The sequence below is a fragment of the Aquarana catesbeiana genome, linkage group LG01 (assembly GCF_042186555.1).
Source record: "Aquarana catesbeiana isolate 2022-GZ linkage group LG01, ASM4218655v1, whole genome shotgun sequence".
Taxonomy (NCBI): Eukaryota; Metazoa; Chordata; class Amphibia; order Anura; family Ranidae; genus Aquarana; species Aquarana catesbeiana.
Genome location: NC_133324.1, coordinates 933,850,212 through 933,869,100, shown reverse-complemented (window position 1 = coordinate 933,869,100; position 18,889 = coordinate 933,850,212).

Here is an 18,889-nt window from a genome sequence, read left to right as displayed (position 1 = left end):
GCACAGCAAAAAGTGAATTTGCTTCTCTGGTTTGCGGTGTCATTAACTGCAATGCCACTGCCAGCCACGCATTTTTCGGGACTGTCTCTGAACCGTGCAGATGTGAATGGAGATGGAACCTTAAAATGAATGATCTGGCAAAAGCAGCAAAACTTGCGTTACCGTTCACTGTGGGGTGCTGCACACATTTGCGCTGAAGTTGCATTGGGGTGTTATTTTAAAAAAAAATGAACGGCACCTTAACATGCTAACCCACATAACATCGCCAAGGTAATGCACGTTACTCCAGCAGGCCAGAAGATGCTGTTTAAGCTCTGATACAATTGCAGGACCCTCATCGACACACCAATGCACCTGGTCAGAGATTATCTTTGGCCTCCTCTGGCCTTCATGAGCGTTGAGGCTGATCCGATCTCCCAGCCCAGGTATGCCGAGTATCCGGCTGCCCTTCACACCTGGCCGGAGGATTAAATGTCCACAGAGGAGCGATTCACAACAAATCCACCTCCTGTTTAACCTGCAGAGAGGATAAAAGGCTTTTATCAGCACCTATCAGGTCTACACAGGTCACCTTAACACCTCCACCAGGGTCAGCCTGGGTCACCTGGGCAACAATGGCTGCTTGTTTGTACACAGCTCTTCAAAGGCTTGGGCGGATGTCCTGCCCGGGGGTAAGGCTGCTTCCACCAGGACCTTGAAGGATACAGAATGGGGCTCATTCTACTGTAATGGACAGATCTCGGGAGCTCGGCAATGGAGATAAATCCTATGGACTATAAGGGATTGAGCCTATACTGTATAGAAAGGTGACCATAGACCTCAAATGACAGCAGACACAATCTGCCAATTACATGAGCGCCCAGATTGTAGAAGAGTTCATACTTACGTCTGTGGAGAAGGATGGGCATCAGAGCCACCACCAGACTGAGCTTATCACTGGTGGGACAGTAGCAATGGGACCCTGGTGGTGGTGTTAAGAGGTCACCTTAACACCTCCACCAGGGTCAGCCTGGGTCACCTGGACAACAATGGCTGCTTGTTTGTACACAGCTCATGAAAGGGCTTGGGCGGATGTCCTGCCAGGGGGTGAGGCTGCTTCCACCAGAACCATGGAGGATACAGAATGGGGCTCATTCTACTGTCATGGACAGAGCTCGGGACCTCGGCAATGGAGATAAGTCCTATGGACAATAAGGGATTGAGCCTATACTGTACAGAAAGGTGACCATAGACCTCAAATGACAGCAAACACAATCTGCCAGTTACACGAGCGCCCAGATTGTAGAAGAGTTCATACTTATGTCTGTGGAGAAGGATGGGCATCAGAGCCACCACCAGACCGAGCTTATCACTGGTGGGACAGTAGCAATGGGACGAGCTCCACCAACCTCTTGGTCAGTTTGGGTGATATTCACATCTTGTAATTCCCATTTAAACCCAAGAGCCAAAATGATAATATATTACACTTCCCTGATGTCGTGGCTGCATTCGTTTTCATTTTTACTTTATTTGATCCTGCCAGTAACACATTTCCTGTCCTGAGGTGACCACACTCGCTTACTGCACTGTATCTATGGATGAGCAGCATTGTCACCCTAAGACAGGACTACAGAACACCTCCCATTCCCCTCTTCGCATCAAGTACAGGTGTTCTATAGTGCACACAAAGACACGGGAACAATGTAACTGATAGCAGTAAGCAGAGGCAGAGCGCATAGGAAGCTATGGAGGACTTACTTAGGAGAAGGTCAACGTTGGGGTCACAGTATAGTAATGCTGAAATTTGCATTGGAAAGCATTGCTGGTTAACATCTGAAAAGGGCCTGCAGTGTCCAGGAGGCAGTGTACAACAATGCAGCCTCAGAAGTGTCATCTACTATGGAGGTACAAGGGAATTTGATGACATGATGTGTGCAGGTACCATGTTCCATTCACTAATCACACATCTAGCATGTCCCTAATCTTTGCCCACACATTTACTATGTTTCCAGTCTCTGACCATCTCCTGTAGCCTGTCTGCAGTTGGTATCTGTTGTAGAATATCCTCAGTCTCAGAAATTCTCTTGTAGTATGTCCTCAGTCTCTAACCTTCTCTTGTAGTGTGTCGCCAGTCTCTAACCTTCTCTTGTAGTGTGTCCCCAGTCTCTGACCACCTCCTGTAGGATGGCCCCAGTCTCTGACCGTCTCCTGTAGTATGTCCCCAGTCTCAGACATTCTCTTGTAGTATGTCCCCAGTCTCTGACCATCTCCTGTAATATGTCCCCAGTCTCTGACATTCTCTTGTAGTATGTCCCCAGTATCTAACCTTCTCTTGTAGTACGTCCCCAGTCTCTGACCACCTCCTGTAGGATGGCCCCAGTCTCTAACCTTCTCTTGTAGTATGTCTCCAGTCTTTGACCATCTCCTGTAGTATGTCCCCAGTCTCTAACCTTCTCTTGTAGTATGTCCCCAGTCTCTGACCATTTCTTGTAGTATGTCCCCAGTCTCTAACCTTCTCTTGTAGTATGTCTCCAGTCTATGACCATCTCCTGTAGTATGTCCCCAGTCTCTGATCATCTCTTGTAGTATGTCCCCAGTCTCTGACCATCACCTGTAGTATGTCCTCACTCCCTGACCATCTCCTGTAGCATTATATATATTGAATATTATGTGTACCCCTTGTGGGCATTGTGGGGTTTACTGTTGAGCCCCCTATATCTAGTAAATTGGCTTCCAATGCTGGAAAATTGTCATTAACAGCTAGTATTTCTAGGAGAGGTGGGCAATAGAAGTCTATGTACTTTCTCCATGGTGTTGTCACTTAATGTCACTGCTCTGTCTTCTCTGTGTGTCACGGTTCTCTCTTACATAAGACATAACACGGGGAACGTGTCATGGGTGACATGGAGTGGTGTCAGCTGTGAGACTCATGATTCCGGAGGTTGCTTGTTGTATAACTTCTCACTTGTCACCTGCTTATGTAAGATGCTATAAGTACATGCCGTGCTGTGCGACATGTTCACTGGGTTCTTGTCCACAACACTCCATATCCGGGAGCAATTCTATTGGTGTTCCCAGAGGAAGAAAGCAACGGTGGTCAGAACTGCTTCTTTGCAGCAGTTTTCCAGACCCAAAGGGCAAAGATCACAGCAGATCCCACCAGCTCTTTCATCCCCAGCCTGACTGTCCCTGGCCCCCACCCTTTCATTCATTCGATTTATTTTTTTCCAATAATGGAGGCTCAGCATCACATGTGGACCTTATCACAGCTTCCTCTTTTCAGCACCGTGCTGGCCCTTCCTTGTAGTCCGAACATTCAAACAAAAGTCTACAGGTATAAGGTCAGCATTTCATAGGAGAGGGACGATAAGACACTCAAAAAGATAAAAAGTTGCAAAAAGGACAGCAAGGCCATCCAGACAAGATATGCACCAATATGCCAGCTTGGAACTTTCTCCAGTATTCTGCATGGGTGCACTCGCTTGCATGAAAATGCGCACAGGCACGTTGTGCAGGGTCTTCAATTCCAGAACTTGTGGCCGTTAGCCACAGTGTGCACGGGTCAGATGCTTCTTTATTACAATACCAAGTAATCCAGAATGGATTGTCTAATTTAAACTGTTCCTTGAATGAACTAAGAACCTGACCTGTCAGATGTGTACACAAACACTCTGAGAGTGGTCTGATTGACTCCCCCTACGGCCACCTTATCTCTACTTTGCCTTGCATCTAGGTGGGTTTTCTCTCCCTTTTGAACGTGTGTGCACATTTATGTACGTTGAAGTTACTTTTATTTGAAAAGTGAGACTTGATATTTATAATATCGGTATGATAAAACATTTATCCCCTGAAGAAGCCTAATACTTGGCGAAACATGTTGGGAACATTAGGATTATCATTCCACAAATGTCACTTACTGGCCCGAAGCTGAGCATGTGGCCACAGCCGGAAGCTGAGCGTCTGGTCACAGCCCGAAGCTGAGCTTCTGGTCACAGCCTGAAGTTGAATGTGTGGTCACGGCCTGAAGCTGAGCATCTGGTCACGGCCCAAAGCTGAGCATCTGGCCACAGCCCAAAGCTGAGCAACTGTCAATGTCCACTCATTTTATCCCCTGAAGAAGCCTAATACTTAGCAAAACATGTCGGGATCATTGAGATTATCATTCCATGAATGTCACATACCGGCCTGAAGCTGAGCATGTGGTCACAGCCACGGCCACAAAATGTTAAAAAAATGGCGTGGCCTTTCAGGTCTGGTATGGATTTTACCATGCCCTTGTCCCTATGTTGATGGGGACAAGGGCCTCATCCCCACAACCCTTGCCTGGTGGTTGTGGGGGTCTGCTCCCAGATCGTGGCCCCCCATGTGAATGGGTATCTGGTACATTGTACCCCTACCCATTCACCAAAAAAAGTGTAAAAAAATTAAAAACTGAAAACTCATTTATTCAGGGAAGCCTATCCCACACCCACATAACTGTCCCTGAGCCACCCCCATCCAATCATTCTTTGCAGCTATTACCTTTTGTACCACCACCCCCTCCCTTTAGAATGTAAGCTCTACGAGCAGGGCCCTTCTGTACCTTTTGTATTGAACTGTACTGTAATTGTGTTGTCCCCCTTATACATTGTAAAGCGCTGAGTAAACTGTTGGCGCTATATAAATCTCGTATAATAATAATAATAATAATAATAAAAACGACACCCGTGACGTAAACGGTTGACCCCGTTCCCCTCTGATGTCACATGATATCAGAAGGGGGCGGGTCATTCAGTTACGTCCCCGGGCGGCCCCGCACTTGCCTATATAACAGCTGTCAAAGCAAAAAGAGGGCAGTCGCGGGGAAGCCTCCCATGGAGACAGAGTTTTCCGTTTTGTTTTTTTTTTTATATTTTTCCGGTCCATCGGCGCCGTGATTGACGAGGGATTTATATTGCAGGACACTTTTTATTTTTCAATTTTTTAATTAAGGAATTGTCAAAAACTGTCTTCTGTCATTTTTACTTTTTTGACACTTTTTTTGGTGAATGGGTAGGGCTACAAGGTACCCGATACCCATTCACATAGGGGGAGGCCAGGATCTGGGGGCCCCCTTGTTAAAGGGAGCTTCCATATTCCGATAAGCCCTCCACCTGCAGACCCCCACAACCACCATTCAAGGGTTGTGGGGGATGAGGCCCTTGTCCCAATCAATATGGGGACATGGTGTTTTGGGGGGGACCCCAAAGTACCCTCCCCATGTTGAGGGCATGTGGCCAGGTACAGTTCAGGAGGAGGGGGTGCTCTCTCATTCCCCCCTTCTCCTGCGGCCTGCCAGGTTGCAGGCTCGGATAAGGGTCTGGTAATGGATTTTAAGAGGGGCCCCTATTCCATTTTTTTTATTTTGGCATGAGGTTCCTCTTAAAATCCATACCAGACCAGAAGGGCCTGGTATGGATTTTGGGGTGGACCCCCATGCCTTTTTTATTTTTAATGTTTGCGTGGAGTTCCCCTTAATATCCATACCAGACCTGAAGGGCCTGGTATGGACTGGAGGGGGGGAACCCACGCCGTTTTTTTTCAATGATTTTTTATGTATATTGCCGGGATCCGACAATACATTACAGCTGCGAGCAATTTTAAATGACATTTTTTCCTTTAGAAATGCAATTTTTCTGCGGTACTGTTATAAACATGGGAAAGATTCACTACTTTAAAGGCACACTAAGGGTACCCCCCAGGCAGGTCCCCTTAGACAGGAGCGCAGAACGAGCTGCACTTCAGTGATCCACAGGAGAAGTACGACCAAACAAGCTTTGGCTGTACTTCTCCTTTAACTTTGACAAGCGCACGAGCGTAGGACTAGTTATGATTTTTCTCAGCTGGGAGCGAATTCAACTATTGGACATTAATTTGTTCCCTCTGGATTTACTCGCTCTGGATTGTCAAATATCTACTTTTAACTCTTAAAAGATAAGTCCACCCTAACACTAAAATCCCTGCATCTACAGACATCCACGATATAACATTAACCTATCTAGCCCTGTAAAGAAGAAATACATATACATACCTTTTTTGAAGCCGATCCGGACAGCTCTCCAGCGGCAGAAGCTCTGCAGAGGACACAGCTGACAACGGCTGTGAAATGAAGGGGGAGTAACTGTAATGGAATGTCCCACACTCCGCTTGAGTGCTTCCGTCATATACCGTTTCCTCCAGTCTGAATATAGATATTGGATATTATAGCCGCTTGCAACCAAGAACTAGGCAGTACTCGTTTGGCTGCAAAGCTGGAACATGAACTGTTTATTTGAACAAAGGCACACAGGTATACACTCATATGACAATCCCCCCTTCTTTGCATAAAGAAACAGGGTGGGGTAGACTTTACCTCTACCAGTAGCATGATACAAGTGTATTTAAACTTCTCATCAGCAAACTGTCTTTAGGAGGGGCTGCAGGAGAAATCCCCCCTCCCACAGCTAATCCACAGAGACATATATATATATATTTAATATTCCAGTGTGGTTGTACAGTGAGTCTGACTAGTGCAGACCAAACTGGGGTTCTCAGTCACCCTGTGCCCCTAATATACACAGGATAACTTTCACATAATAGGGGCGCTGAACAAGGAGATTCCAGTGCTCTCCAAGGTAAGCTGGGTTCCCTCCCCTCCCCACCCAAATTGACTCCCGTCACAGTGACGTCCCCCATAGAGTTAGTATGGGGCTTCTGTTGTTGACTGCCTCCTCTGCTCATCATGGGATCGGGTTGGATCGCCTTCAAAAAAGGTATGTATACTGATTTCTTCTTTACAGGGCTAGATAGGTTAGTGTTAGATTGTGGATGTCTGTAGATGTAGAGATTTTAGTTTTAAGGTGGACTTATCCTTTAAATCATCAAATGAACGACAACTTTTAAATGAAATTCTACAGGAGCGAGGCCAGCTTTAGTCTCCCTTGTCCCAGTGGTTGGCGTCAATCTATTTACCGTACAGAAAACAAGACTTGAGGGTGACAGCGCCTATATAATGCTGCATCTGGCTCTCTGCAGACACCATTGCCCATCACGAGGAAGAAACTCTCCGCATTGCCAACCTGGCAGGCTCCGATCGCAGAGATAGCATTTGTTGTATCTGCTGCAGAAACATAAATATTATTAAGTATCATCGCAGCCCTAATGCTGACACTTCCTCCAACAAAACAAAGCCAGTATGTAGGCAGAGGCGGATCGGCTGACCCGCTTGTTTACCGATTTGCGCGCGCCGGGCTCCGCGTTGGCACTGATGGAGTTAAATATTGAAAAAAAAAAAGGAATCGTGCAACAAAGAGAGACTTGGAATGGAATTGTTCATTTCCAGGAAATTCTACCGGGAATAACGTGCAGACAGAATGTGAGCTGGGTTTGCTGCAGCCAGCTCTGGTACAGCTCAATCCTGATTGGTTGGTTGGACTTTACGCCGATATCGTGAGCATCCGCGGAAAAAAAGTTGTCAGGCGTCTGGAAACATTTTCCCATCAGGAGAAGACTTTGATTGACAGTCAGCATCTGGCACCAAGCCGCATTCAATCCCGAATGAGCAGCGAGAAGCCGAGGGACAGTACAGCTCCACCTAAGATACTCAACGTGCCCATCTGAGAAGCACCCGCTGGAAGCAGCTATTCTATGTCTCCAAGCCTGCGTGCTAAATCTGAGGCAGCGCTGGCACTCAAAGTCGAGCTAAATTGATTTTATTTGCCATTTTTAATTTTTTTATACATTTTAACCAGTTCCCACCCAGGCCAATTCTGATGTTTTGTTCTTTTTTGCTTGAAAATTACGCAGAACCTCCAAACATTGTATATGTTTTTTTTTTTAGCAGAGACCCTAGAGAATAAAATGGTGGTCATTGCAATTTGTCATGACGCATGGTATTTGTGTAGCGATTTTTAAAACGCAATTTTTTTTGGACCAAAATACACTTTAACCGCTTCACTTTTACCCCCTTCCCGACCAGAGCACTTTTTGCGATTCGGCACTGCTTCACTTTAACTGACAATTGCATGGTCGTGCGACGTTGCACCCAAACAAAATTGACGTCCTTTTTTGATCACCTCTGCGGTTTTTATTTTTTGCGCTTTAAACAAAAAAAGAGCGACAATTTTGGGAAAAAAAAGCAATATTTTTTACTTTTTTGCTATAATAAATATCCCCCAAAAATATATTAAAAAACTAATTTCTTTCTCAGTTTAGGCCGATATATATATTCTTCTACATATTTTTTGTAAAAAAAATCGCAATAAGCGTATATTTATTGGTTTGCGCAAAAGTTATAGCGTCTACAAAATAGGGGATAGATTTATGGCATTTTTATTATTCATTTTTTTCTTTTATTCGTAAAGGCGGAGATCTGCGATTTTTATCGTGACTGCAACATTATGGCAGACACATCAGACACTTTTGACACTATTTTGGGACCATTGTCATTTATACAGCGATCAGTGCTATAAAAATTCACTGATTACTGTGTAAATGACACTGGCAGGGAAGGGGTTAAACACTAGGGGGCGATCAAGGGATTAAGTGTGTCCTAGGGAGTGATTCTAACTGGGGGGGGGGTGGGCTTCCACTGACATGACAGCGATCACTGCTCCCAATGACAGGGAGCAGTAGATTTCTGTCATGTCACTAGGCAGAACAGGGAAATGCCTTGTTTACATCTCCACGTTCTGCTGCTCCGTGACACGATCGTGGGCCCCCCGGCGGACAACGAGTCTGCGGGACCCGCGGGCATGGTCACGGAGTACGCGGCGGGCGCGTGCCCATGATGCCGCAATTTAAAGGGGATGTACCTGTACACCCATTTGCCCAGCCGTGCCATTGTGCTGACGTACATCGTCGTACGCTGGTCGGCAAGTGGTTAATGAATTTTAATGCAAAAAAACACAATATATAACCTATTTTTAATTTTTTTTGTAAGATATAAAAAATGATGTTACGACAATTAAAAAAATACCTAAAATTTCACGCTTTAAAATTGCGCACACTTGCGGAATGGTGCCAAACTACGGTACTTAAAGCAGATCTCCGCTTGTTTGCGAACGCCCCCGCCACTGCCACATTTGGCACTTTTTGGGGCGGAGCGGGGAGCAGGCACCTGGTTTTGACAGGTACCCACTCCCACTTCTGGGTAAGATCACCGCACAGCAATCTATGACATATCTGGCCCCTCCCCCTGCTGCCTTCTGGGACCTGTGTGTGTCTCAGAAGACAGGGGAACCATTCAGTAAGAGCAGAAACCGGCTGTGAAGCTTGACTTGCAATGTTGGCGCCTGCACCCAAAGCCAATTCACAAATCGTTTTGGGGTGCTGACATTGCGGGATCCCAGGACAGGTAAGTGTCCTAATATATACAGTATTTGTAGCTGCTGACTTTTTATTTATTTTTTTTCAGACAGAGCTCTGCTTTAAAAATCTCCATAGGCGATGCTTTAATTTTTTTTTTTTACAGGTTACCGGTTTAGAGCTACAGAGGGAGGTCTGGTGCTAGAATTATTGCTCTCGCTCGAACGTTTGCGATGATACCTCACATGTGGTGCAAACCACATATGAAGGCGCGACCCATGTATTTGTTCACTTATGCAAGCACAAGGAGATGGAGTGGTTTACATTTTTTTTCTTTTCCAATATTTTTATTCAAGATTTTTCAAAAGATATAAGATTAAATTTTTACATATTTTGTTTAAGGTGTAAGAACCGATAACAAGTCATTTATACAAAATAATCAAAGAAACAAAAAGAAAGAGATAGGGAGGTTACACAACAGATAATTCCATATTGTTATTGATTCCTTATTGCGTTCCATGCATAGCTTGAGGAGTCTCAGGGGGAAAATTCTCACTCCCCAGCTCCTTGACTTGGTGTAACCTGTAGATGATCCTCCAATAAGGGCCCTAGGGCTTCGATCAGCCCTATACTCTTTGGGGCTTATTATATATAGTAAAGTAGAAAGAAAGGGAAAGATAGGGAAGTGAAAAGTAGAGAGTAGAAAGAGGAAGGGGAGGTGCACTCCTGTCTTAGAACGAGGGATTCCTAGGTATCCCATCGCATTATGTATTCGAGATATATTTTATCCAAGGGTCCCATATTCTTTCAAACAAATCCACCTTGTCATTTAAGATAGCAGAAAGACGTTCATTAACCATAATCCATGACAGTTTAGATTTTATAAGATAAAAGGGGATCATTGGAGACTTCCATGATTTGGCTATCGCTATTCTCGCTGCTACAAATATAAAAGTTATGAGTTTTCGCTTGTGTTTCGGTGCTCCGTCCGCTGGATGTCCCAACAGCACCTGCAAGGGTGACTTGATTAGGTTCACTTGGGTTAATGAATATATAAAGTTGTATGTACGGATCCAAAATCTACGCACTTTTGGGCAGGGCCACCATATGTGTATCATGGTGCCTTCGCTGTTGCATCCCCTAAAGCACCGTGGGGAGGCACCCGGAACAAAAGCTGCCACTTTCACTGGGACCATATACCATCTCAGAACTTTATAGTTTGCCTCTATTAAAGAGGTATTAATAAATGATTTAGATGCCTGGAGAGACAGTTTGTGCCAGTCTTCAGCTGTTAGGCTGATACCTGTATCTTGCTCCCATTTTTGCATATGAAACAATTTCTGAGAGGTTGATGATAAAATACTATATATCAATGAAATGTGGCCCGAGTGTTTGTCTATGGTTCTGCAAAAATTTTCCATTTGGGTGGATTTAGTTAAATCTGAACTACGATTCAATATAGTTAAGAAGTGTGCTATCTGGGAATAGCGGTATATTTCTGTGTTTGGTAATTGGTACTTTTCCTGCAGAACCTGTTTCGACATAACCCCTCTGTGGTCGCATATATCGGCTATCCGTAACAATCCCTTGTTGGTCCACCATTTAAATTCGTGGGGACGGAGACCCGGGGCGAACATAGGATTATTTAGTAATGGGGCCAATGGAGTATGAGGAGATTTAAACTTATAGGTAGTAGCCAGTCTATCCCACAAATCTAATGAAAAGGACAAAGTCGGACACATTATTGTCGGTCTATCCTTCGGTTTCATCCACATTAGGTGGCTGATCTCCTTATTGGGAAATAGCGCTGTTTCCATTGTCATCCAAAGTGGGTTTGATTGTCGGGTATGGAATCGTGTTAGCTGAGATAATTGCGCTGCGTGATAATATTTTATCAGGTCTGGTACTCCCAGTCCACCTTGTAATTTGGGGGTGTATAATGTTCGTCTATTCACCCTGGGTCTCTTGTTCCCCCAGATAAATTCCAGAAGTTTATTCTGGAACCTCGCTAGGTCTGCTCTATCTATTGCTATGGGAAGAGTCCTGAACAAGTATAATACTTTCGGTAGAATAGTCATTTTAACCGAGTACAGTCGACCGAACCAAGATGGAGGGTTGTTTGACCATCGTTTGAGATCCTCTAATAATTTTTTGAACAGGGGGGGGGTAATTATATTTGTATAATGTAGCTACTGATGGGGTAAGGAAAATGCCTAAATAAGGAAGAGCTGTGTCTTGCCACTTAAATGTATATGAATTTCGTAGAGTACGGATTATATGCGTTGGTAATAGCACATTAAGGGCTTGGGATTTCCAATGATTCACTTTTAGGCCTGAGATTAACGTAAATTGTGTTAGTAGCATGTGCAAGGTGGGAAGTGTGGTGATCGGGGAGGAGAGGAGCAGCAACAGATCATCCGCAAACAACGCGCACTTATGTTCCCTGTCGCCACTCTTCACTCCCTGTATGTCTGGATGGGCTCGTATCTTTATAGCTAATGGTTCTAATGCTAGAATGAACAACAAGGGGGATAATGGACATCCCTGTCTGGTTCCTCTGTGTATGTTTATAGGCTGAGACTGGAAACCCTTGACAGGTTTACATTTTTTTTATTATTTTATTTTTATTTTTATTTTATTTTTATTTTTACACTGTCCCTTTCATTTTTTTCAATAATTTGTATTCCTATCACAAGAAATGGTCACATCCCTTGTGATAGAAATAGGGCATGACAGGTCCTGTTTATGGAGACATCTGGGGTCTATAAGATCCCAAATATCTCTACCCTGGAAAGCATGAGATTAAAAAAAAACAAAAAACATTGATCTCTGCTTTCTAGGAAATAAAATGTAATTGCCAGAGCGGGTGTTCCGTCAGATTAGGCGACCTGTCAGAATGTGTAACGGAAATGAGGTTTCGTCGCCGCCATCTTGCTACACCCCGCACCCGTCCACATTAAGGATTTAGAGAGAAGGGGACAAGCGGACATCTAATGCCTGTAGCTGCAACACTCACTGGCCACTTTATTGGGTACACCTTGCTACGGGGTTGGACCCCCTTTTGCCTTCAATCTACATGGAATAGATACAACAAGGTGTTGGAAACGTTCCTCAGAGATTTTGGTCCATAGGGACATGATGGCATCACGCAGTTGCTGCAGATTTGTCGGCTGCACATCCATTATGTTCCACCACAACCCAAAGGTGTTCTATTGGATGAGATCTGGTGAGTGTGGTGAGATCTGGTGAGTGTGGAGGCCATTGGAGTACAGAGACCTCATTGTCCAGTGGTGAGATGATTTGAGCTTTGTGACATGGTGCATTATCCTGCTGGAAGGAGCCATCAGAAGATGGGGACACTGTAGTCATAAAGGGATGGACATGGTCAGCAACAATACTCAGGTAGGCCGCGGTGTTTAAAGGGCCCAAAGTGTGCCAAGAAAATATCCCCCACATCATTACACCACCACCAACCTGAACCGGTGATACAAGGCAGGATGGATCCATGCTTTCATGTTGTTTACACCAAATTCTGACCCGACCATCTGAATGTCGCAGCTGAAATCGAGACTCATAAGACCAGGCAACGTTTCTCCAATCTTCTATTGTCCAATTTTGGTGATCCTGTGTGAATTGTAACCTCAGTTTCCTGTTCTTAGCTGACAGGAGTGGCACCCGGTGTGGTCTTCTGCTGCTGTAGCCCATCTGCTTCAAGGTTGGATGTGTTGTGCGTTCAGAGATGGTATTCTGCACACCTTGGATGTAACGAGTGGTTATTTGAGTTACTGTTGCCTTTCTATCATCTCAAACTAGTCTGCCCATTCTCCTCTGACCTCTGACATCAACAGGGCATTTTCTTCCACACAACTGCCGTTCACTGGATATTTTCTCTTTTTAGGACCATTCTCTGTAAACCTGAGAGATGGTTGTGTGTGAAAATCTCAGGAGATCAGCAGTTTTTGAAATAGTCAGACCAGCCCGTCAGCCACCAACAACCATGCCACGTTCAAAGTCACTTAAATCCCCTTTCTTCCCCATTCTGATGCTCGGTTTGAACTTCAACAAGTCATCTTCACCACATCTAGATGCCTAAATGCATTGAGTTGCTGCCATGTGATTGGCTGATTAGCAATTTGTGTTACCAAGCAATTGAACAGGTGTACCTAATAAAGTGGCAGGTGTATATATTGAAAAGAAAGTACACTTCATGAAAATTGCTGACTTTTTCAACATATGGTATTTGAACAGACACACATTCAACATTTATTCAAACAGTGCCTACTGTACAGAGTGCTTTGAAAAAGTATTCATACCCCTTGAAATTTTCCACATTTTGTCATGTTACAACAAAAAACGTAAATGTATTTTATTGGGATTTTATGTGATAGACCAACACAAAGTGGCACATAATTGTGAAGTGGAAGGAAAATGATAAATGGTTTTCAAAATATTTTACAAATAAATATGTCAAAAGTGTGGGGTACATTTGTATTCAGCCCCCCTTTACTCCGTGACCCCTAACTAAAATCTAGTGGAACCAATTGCCTCCAGAAGTCACCTAATTAGTAAATAGAGTCCACCTGTGTGTAATGTAATCTCAGTATAAATACAACTGTTCTGTGAAGCCCTCAGAGGTTTTTTAGAGAACCTTAGTGAACAAAGGGCATCACGAAGGCCAAGGAACACACCAGACAGGTCAGGGATAAAGTTGCGGAGAAGTTTAAAGCAGGGTTAGGTTATAAAAAAAATATTCCAAGTTTGAACATCTCACAGAGCACTGTTCAATCAATCATCTAAAAATTTAAATAATATGGCGCAACTGCAAACCTACCAAGACATGGCCGTCCACCTAAACTGACAGACCGAGCAAGGAGAACATTCATCAGAGAAGCAGCCAAGAGGCCCATGGTAACTCTGGAGGAGCTGCAGAGATCCACAGCTCAGGTAGGAGAATCTGTCTACAGGACAACTATTAGTCGTGTTCTCCACAAATCTGCCCTTTATGGAAGAGTGACAAGAAGAAAGACATTGTTGAAAGAAAGACATAAGAAGTGCCGTTTGCAGTTTGTGAGAAGCCATGTGGAGGACACAGCAAACATGTAGAAGAAGGTGCTCTGGTCAGATGAGACCAAAATTGAACTTTTTGGCCTAAAAGCAAAAAGCTATGTGTGGCAGAAAAATAACACTGCACATCACCCTGAACACACCATCCCCACCGTGAAACATGGCGGTGGTAACATCATGTTGTGGGTATGATTTTCTTCAGCAGGGACAGGGAAGCTGGTCAGAGTTGATGAGAAGATGGATGGAGCCAAATACAGGGAAATCCTAGAAGAAAACCTGTTAGAGGCTGCAAAAGACTTGAGACTGGGGCGGAGGTTCACCTTCCAGCAGGACAACGACCCTAAACATACAGCCAGAGCTACAATGGAATGGTTTAGATCAAAGAATATTCATGTGTTAGAATGGCCCAGTCACAGTCCAGATCTAAATCCAATTGAGAATCTGTGGCAAGACTTGAAAATTGCTGTTCACAGACGCTCTCCATCCAATCTGACAGAGCTTGAGATAGTTTGCAAAGAAGAATGGGAAAAATGTCCCTCTCTAGATGTGCAAAGCTGGTAGAGACATCCCCAAAAAGCTGTAATTGTAGTGAAAGGCGGTTCTACAAAGTATTGACTCAGGGGGGCGCCATACAAATGTACCCCCCCACACTTTTCACATATTTATTTGTAAAATATTTTGAAAATCATTTATCATTTTCCTTCCACTTCACAATTATGTGCCACTTTGTGTTGGTCTATCACATAAAATCCCCATAAAATACATTTACGTTTTTGGTTGTAACGTGACAACATGTGGAAAATGTTAAGGGGTATGATTACTTTTTCAAAAAATGATTACAGTGATAGATAAGAGTAAGAACACAAGATACATTTGTCTTTTCAATCATTGATTCACCAAAAATATCAATAGATGTCATGATGTAGAATGGAAAAAGTTATTACATCATTTAGTTGATATTGCCCCCTTTAGCACAAATTACTTCTTGTAGGCATTTTTCAAACCTGCCCAACATGGACTTTTTTTTTTTTTTACCACTTCTCCATGCAAAATGTTCCGGGTTGCAAGATGTTTGTGGGTTCCTTTCCATTAACTGCCTGTTTCAAAATCCCACACAATATTTCAATTGGGATCAGATCAGGGCTTTCACTAGGAAAGTCCATAACTCTTCATATCTCGATCTGAGCATTTCCTTGATGGATTTGCTAGTGTGGTTTGCATTATTATTTGTATTATTATTATTATACAGGATTTATATAGCGCCAACAGTTTAAGTAGCACTTTACAATATAAAGAGGGACAGTACAAAGACAATACAGTTAAATATTGGAAGAATAGGAGGGCCCTGCTCAATGGAGCTTACAGTCTAAAGGGAGAGGGGGAGGTGGTACAAAAGGTAATAGCTGCTGAAGATGATCTGATGGAGGTAGTTCGGGTACAGTTCTTAGGTGGAGGTGGGGTAGCCTTCCATAAATAAGTGAGTTTTCAAGGATCGCCTAAAGGCGGACAGAGTAGGGGCTGACCAGACATACTGGGGTAGGGAATTCCAGAGGATGGTAGAGGCTCTTGGGAAGTCCTAGAGGCGGGCATGGGAGGAAGTAACATGGGAGCTGTAGAGCACGAGGTCTTGGGAGGAATGGATAGGACGATTTGGGTGATATCTGCAGATGAGTTTGGTAATGTAGCTGGGGGCAATGTTGTGGATGGCCTGTATGTTGTGGTTAGTATTTTGAATTTTATACCATGGGGTAGTGGAAGCCAATGAAGAGATTGGCCGAGAGTAGCAGCAGTCACAGATCGGTTAGTTTGAAAGAACCATTTACCCATAACTTCATCTTTTGGAAAGATGGCCTCATATACTAATCAAGAACACTTTGATATGATGTAAAATATATAGTTGACTCGAAAACTGTGAGCTGTCCAGGTCTTCAAGCAGCAAAGCAACTCTAAACCATAACCATTCCACCACTAAGATTCACAGTTGGTATAAGGTCTCTTGCTAAAGTACCGACTGCATCAAACAGTCTACTGGTACTGTTACCAAATAGCTCTATCCTCAATTAATAGGTCTTCAGCACATTGTTCTAGAAGGCCTGGGATTTAGCTATATGTTCAACGGCAAGCTGTATTCTTGTTACAAAATAAAGGCTTCTTTTAAGACACTTCCCATGAAGGTTAAATTGGTTTTGATTGTAAATGCATGCATTTTGACACCAACTGTTACCTAAACATCCTGCCATGAAATTATGGTGTTCTTGGAGACTTCCCTTGGCGTCAAATGGTCAGCTCTTTGAATTTACTGGGCTGGCCAGTCCCGGACAAATCAACACCAGTTGAAGAATACTTTCTATACAGTAGAATGACTCATTTAAAAAAAATGTGGTGATCGTAAATCCCTTGCCAGACTCATAGGTATTCCTAACTTTCATTCTGATTGCCTTGGAGAGCTCTATTGATCTTGGTATAATGTCACTATACACATCAATAGCAAATAAAACACCAGACCTCAGATGTCTGAGTTTCTACATGCATATTTCCTAAGGAATTTTGAATCATTGGCACCTAATCTGGAACATCAGATTCTAATTTCATGGATTTGAGGTGGTGGTAAAGGTAGGGTGTACTTACTTTTTTTCTATTCAAGATGTAATATTTACCTGTTTTAATATGTTGAAATAATCAACAATTTATTTTAATGACGTATTTGTGTAGCCTTGGCATCTCACCTACGCATAATGAACAGGCTCCAGAATTTGTAACTGTTATGGAGAAAACAAATGTAACTTTTTTGTTATTAGACTCTGACCTTGGTCCTGGAACCAGGAGAACTTTGTAGCGTTTTTGGTGAAATAAACAAACAAGATATTTGGGGGGGCACACCCTAAAAGATGCATTAAAGCTGGTGCAGCCATAAGACCATACAGCAGAGCAAACTATTACAGCGCACACATGCAAAAAAGGCATTTACCTCCAGCAGAGGCGGCTCTAGGCTTTGTGAGGCCTTAGGCAAAACTTACACATGAGGCCCCACGGACTGGGACGCTCCGTGATGAGGCTGCTATTCCTCAGGCTGCGGGCAGTATCTGATTTGTCCGTCAGCTCCTAAGCCACAGAGTCCCAGTGGGGGTAGGCGGAGCCGCCGGCGTCAACTTCAGTAATTGAGAACAGGCAAATTAGGCGGCCGCGAGGCCCCTGAGATTGCGAGGCCTTAGGCGACCGCCTAATTTACCTAATTAGAGAGCCGCTTCTGACCTCCAGCAGGGCTAGTTTAAAATACCTAGTCAATTTAAAAAATTATTATCAAAAAATATGGGGATTTAGTCACACCATATTGCTATATGGTGCTAAGCCCACTTACTGCGTCAAAGTACCCCATGATATTTTTTGATAATAATTTTTTTAAATTGTCTAGGTGTTTTAAACTAGCCCTGCTGGAGGTAAATGTCTTTTTTGCATGTGTGCGCTGTAATAGTTTGCTCCCCCGCTTTGGTGAAATAAAGCCTCAAGCCATAGAATAAAGTCTATGGGGGAGGGGGGGGGGGCAGAATTTTGTTAAATTCTGGCCATTTTTATGGCTAATAGGCAAAACTACTGTCACAAAAAGCCATTCAAGTTCCTTCACCCTAAACTCATCCATGTCTTTATGGACCTTGCTTTGTGCACTGGTGTGCAGTCATGTTAGAACAGGAAGGGGCCATCCCCAAATTGTTCCCACAAAGTTGGGAGCATGAAATTGTCCAAAATGTCTTGGTTTGCTGACGCCTTAAGAGTTCTGTTCAGGAACTAAGGGGCCAAGCCCAACCCCTGAAAAACAAGCCCACATCATAATCCCCCCTCCACCAAATAGTTTGGACAAAGCAAAGTCCATAAAGACCTGGATGAGCGAGTTTGGGGTGGAGGAACTTGACTGGCCTGCACAGAGTCCTGACCTCAACCTGATAGAACACCTTTGGGATGAATCAGAGCGGAGACTATGAGCCAGGCCTTCTCGTCCAACATCAGTGCCTGACCTCACAAATGTGCTTCTGGAAGAATGGCCAAACATTCCCATAGACACACTCCTAAACCTTGTGGACAGCCTTCCCAGAAGAGTTGAAGCTGTTATAGCTGTGTGGGGTGGGCCAACTCAATATTGAACTCTACGGCCTAAGACTGGGATGCCATTAAAGTTCATGTGTGTGTAAAGGCAGGCGTCTCAATACTTTTGACAATATAGTGTGTGTGTGTATATGTATATTGCTCCAATGACACTGGTGTTATAAGGTACTATGGGTTTCCTAAAGAGAGACTGTACCTTAAGCTGTTTGCTTTTAGATTGTCTCTGTGTAAATAGAAATCTGTCCAGTCTGAACACAACACAGAGCTTTCATTAAAGCATTTGTTAACCCCCCCCAAAAAAAAAAAAAAGATCCTGCTCCTTTAACCACTTCAGCCCCGGAAGGATTTACCCCCTTCCTGACCAGAGCACTTTTTCCAATTTGGCACTGCGTCGCTTTAACTGCTAATTGCGCGGTCATGCAATGCTGTACCCAAACAAAATTTG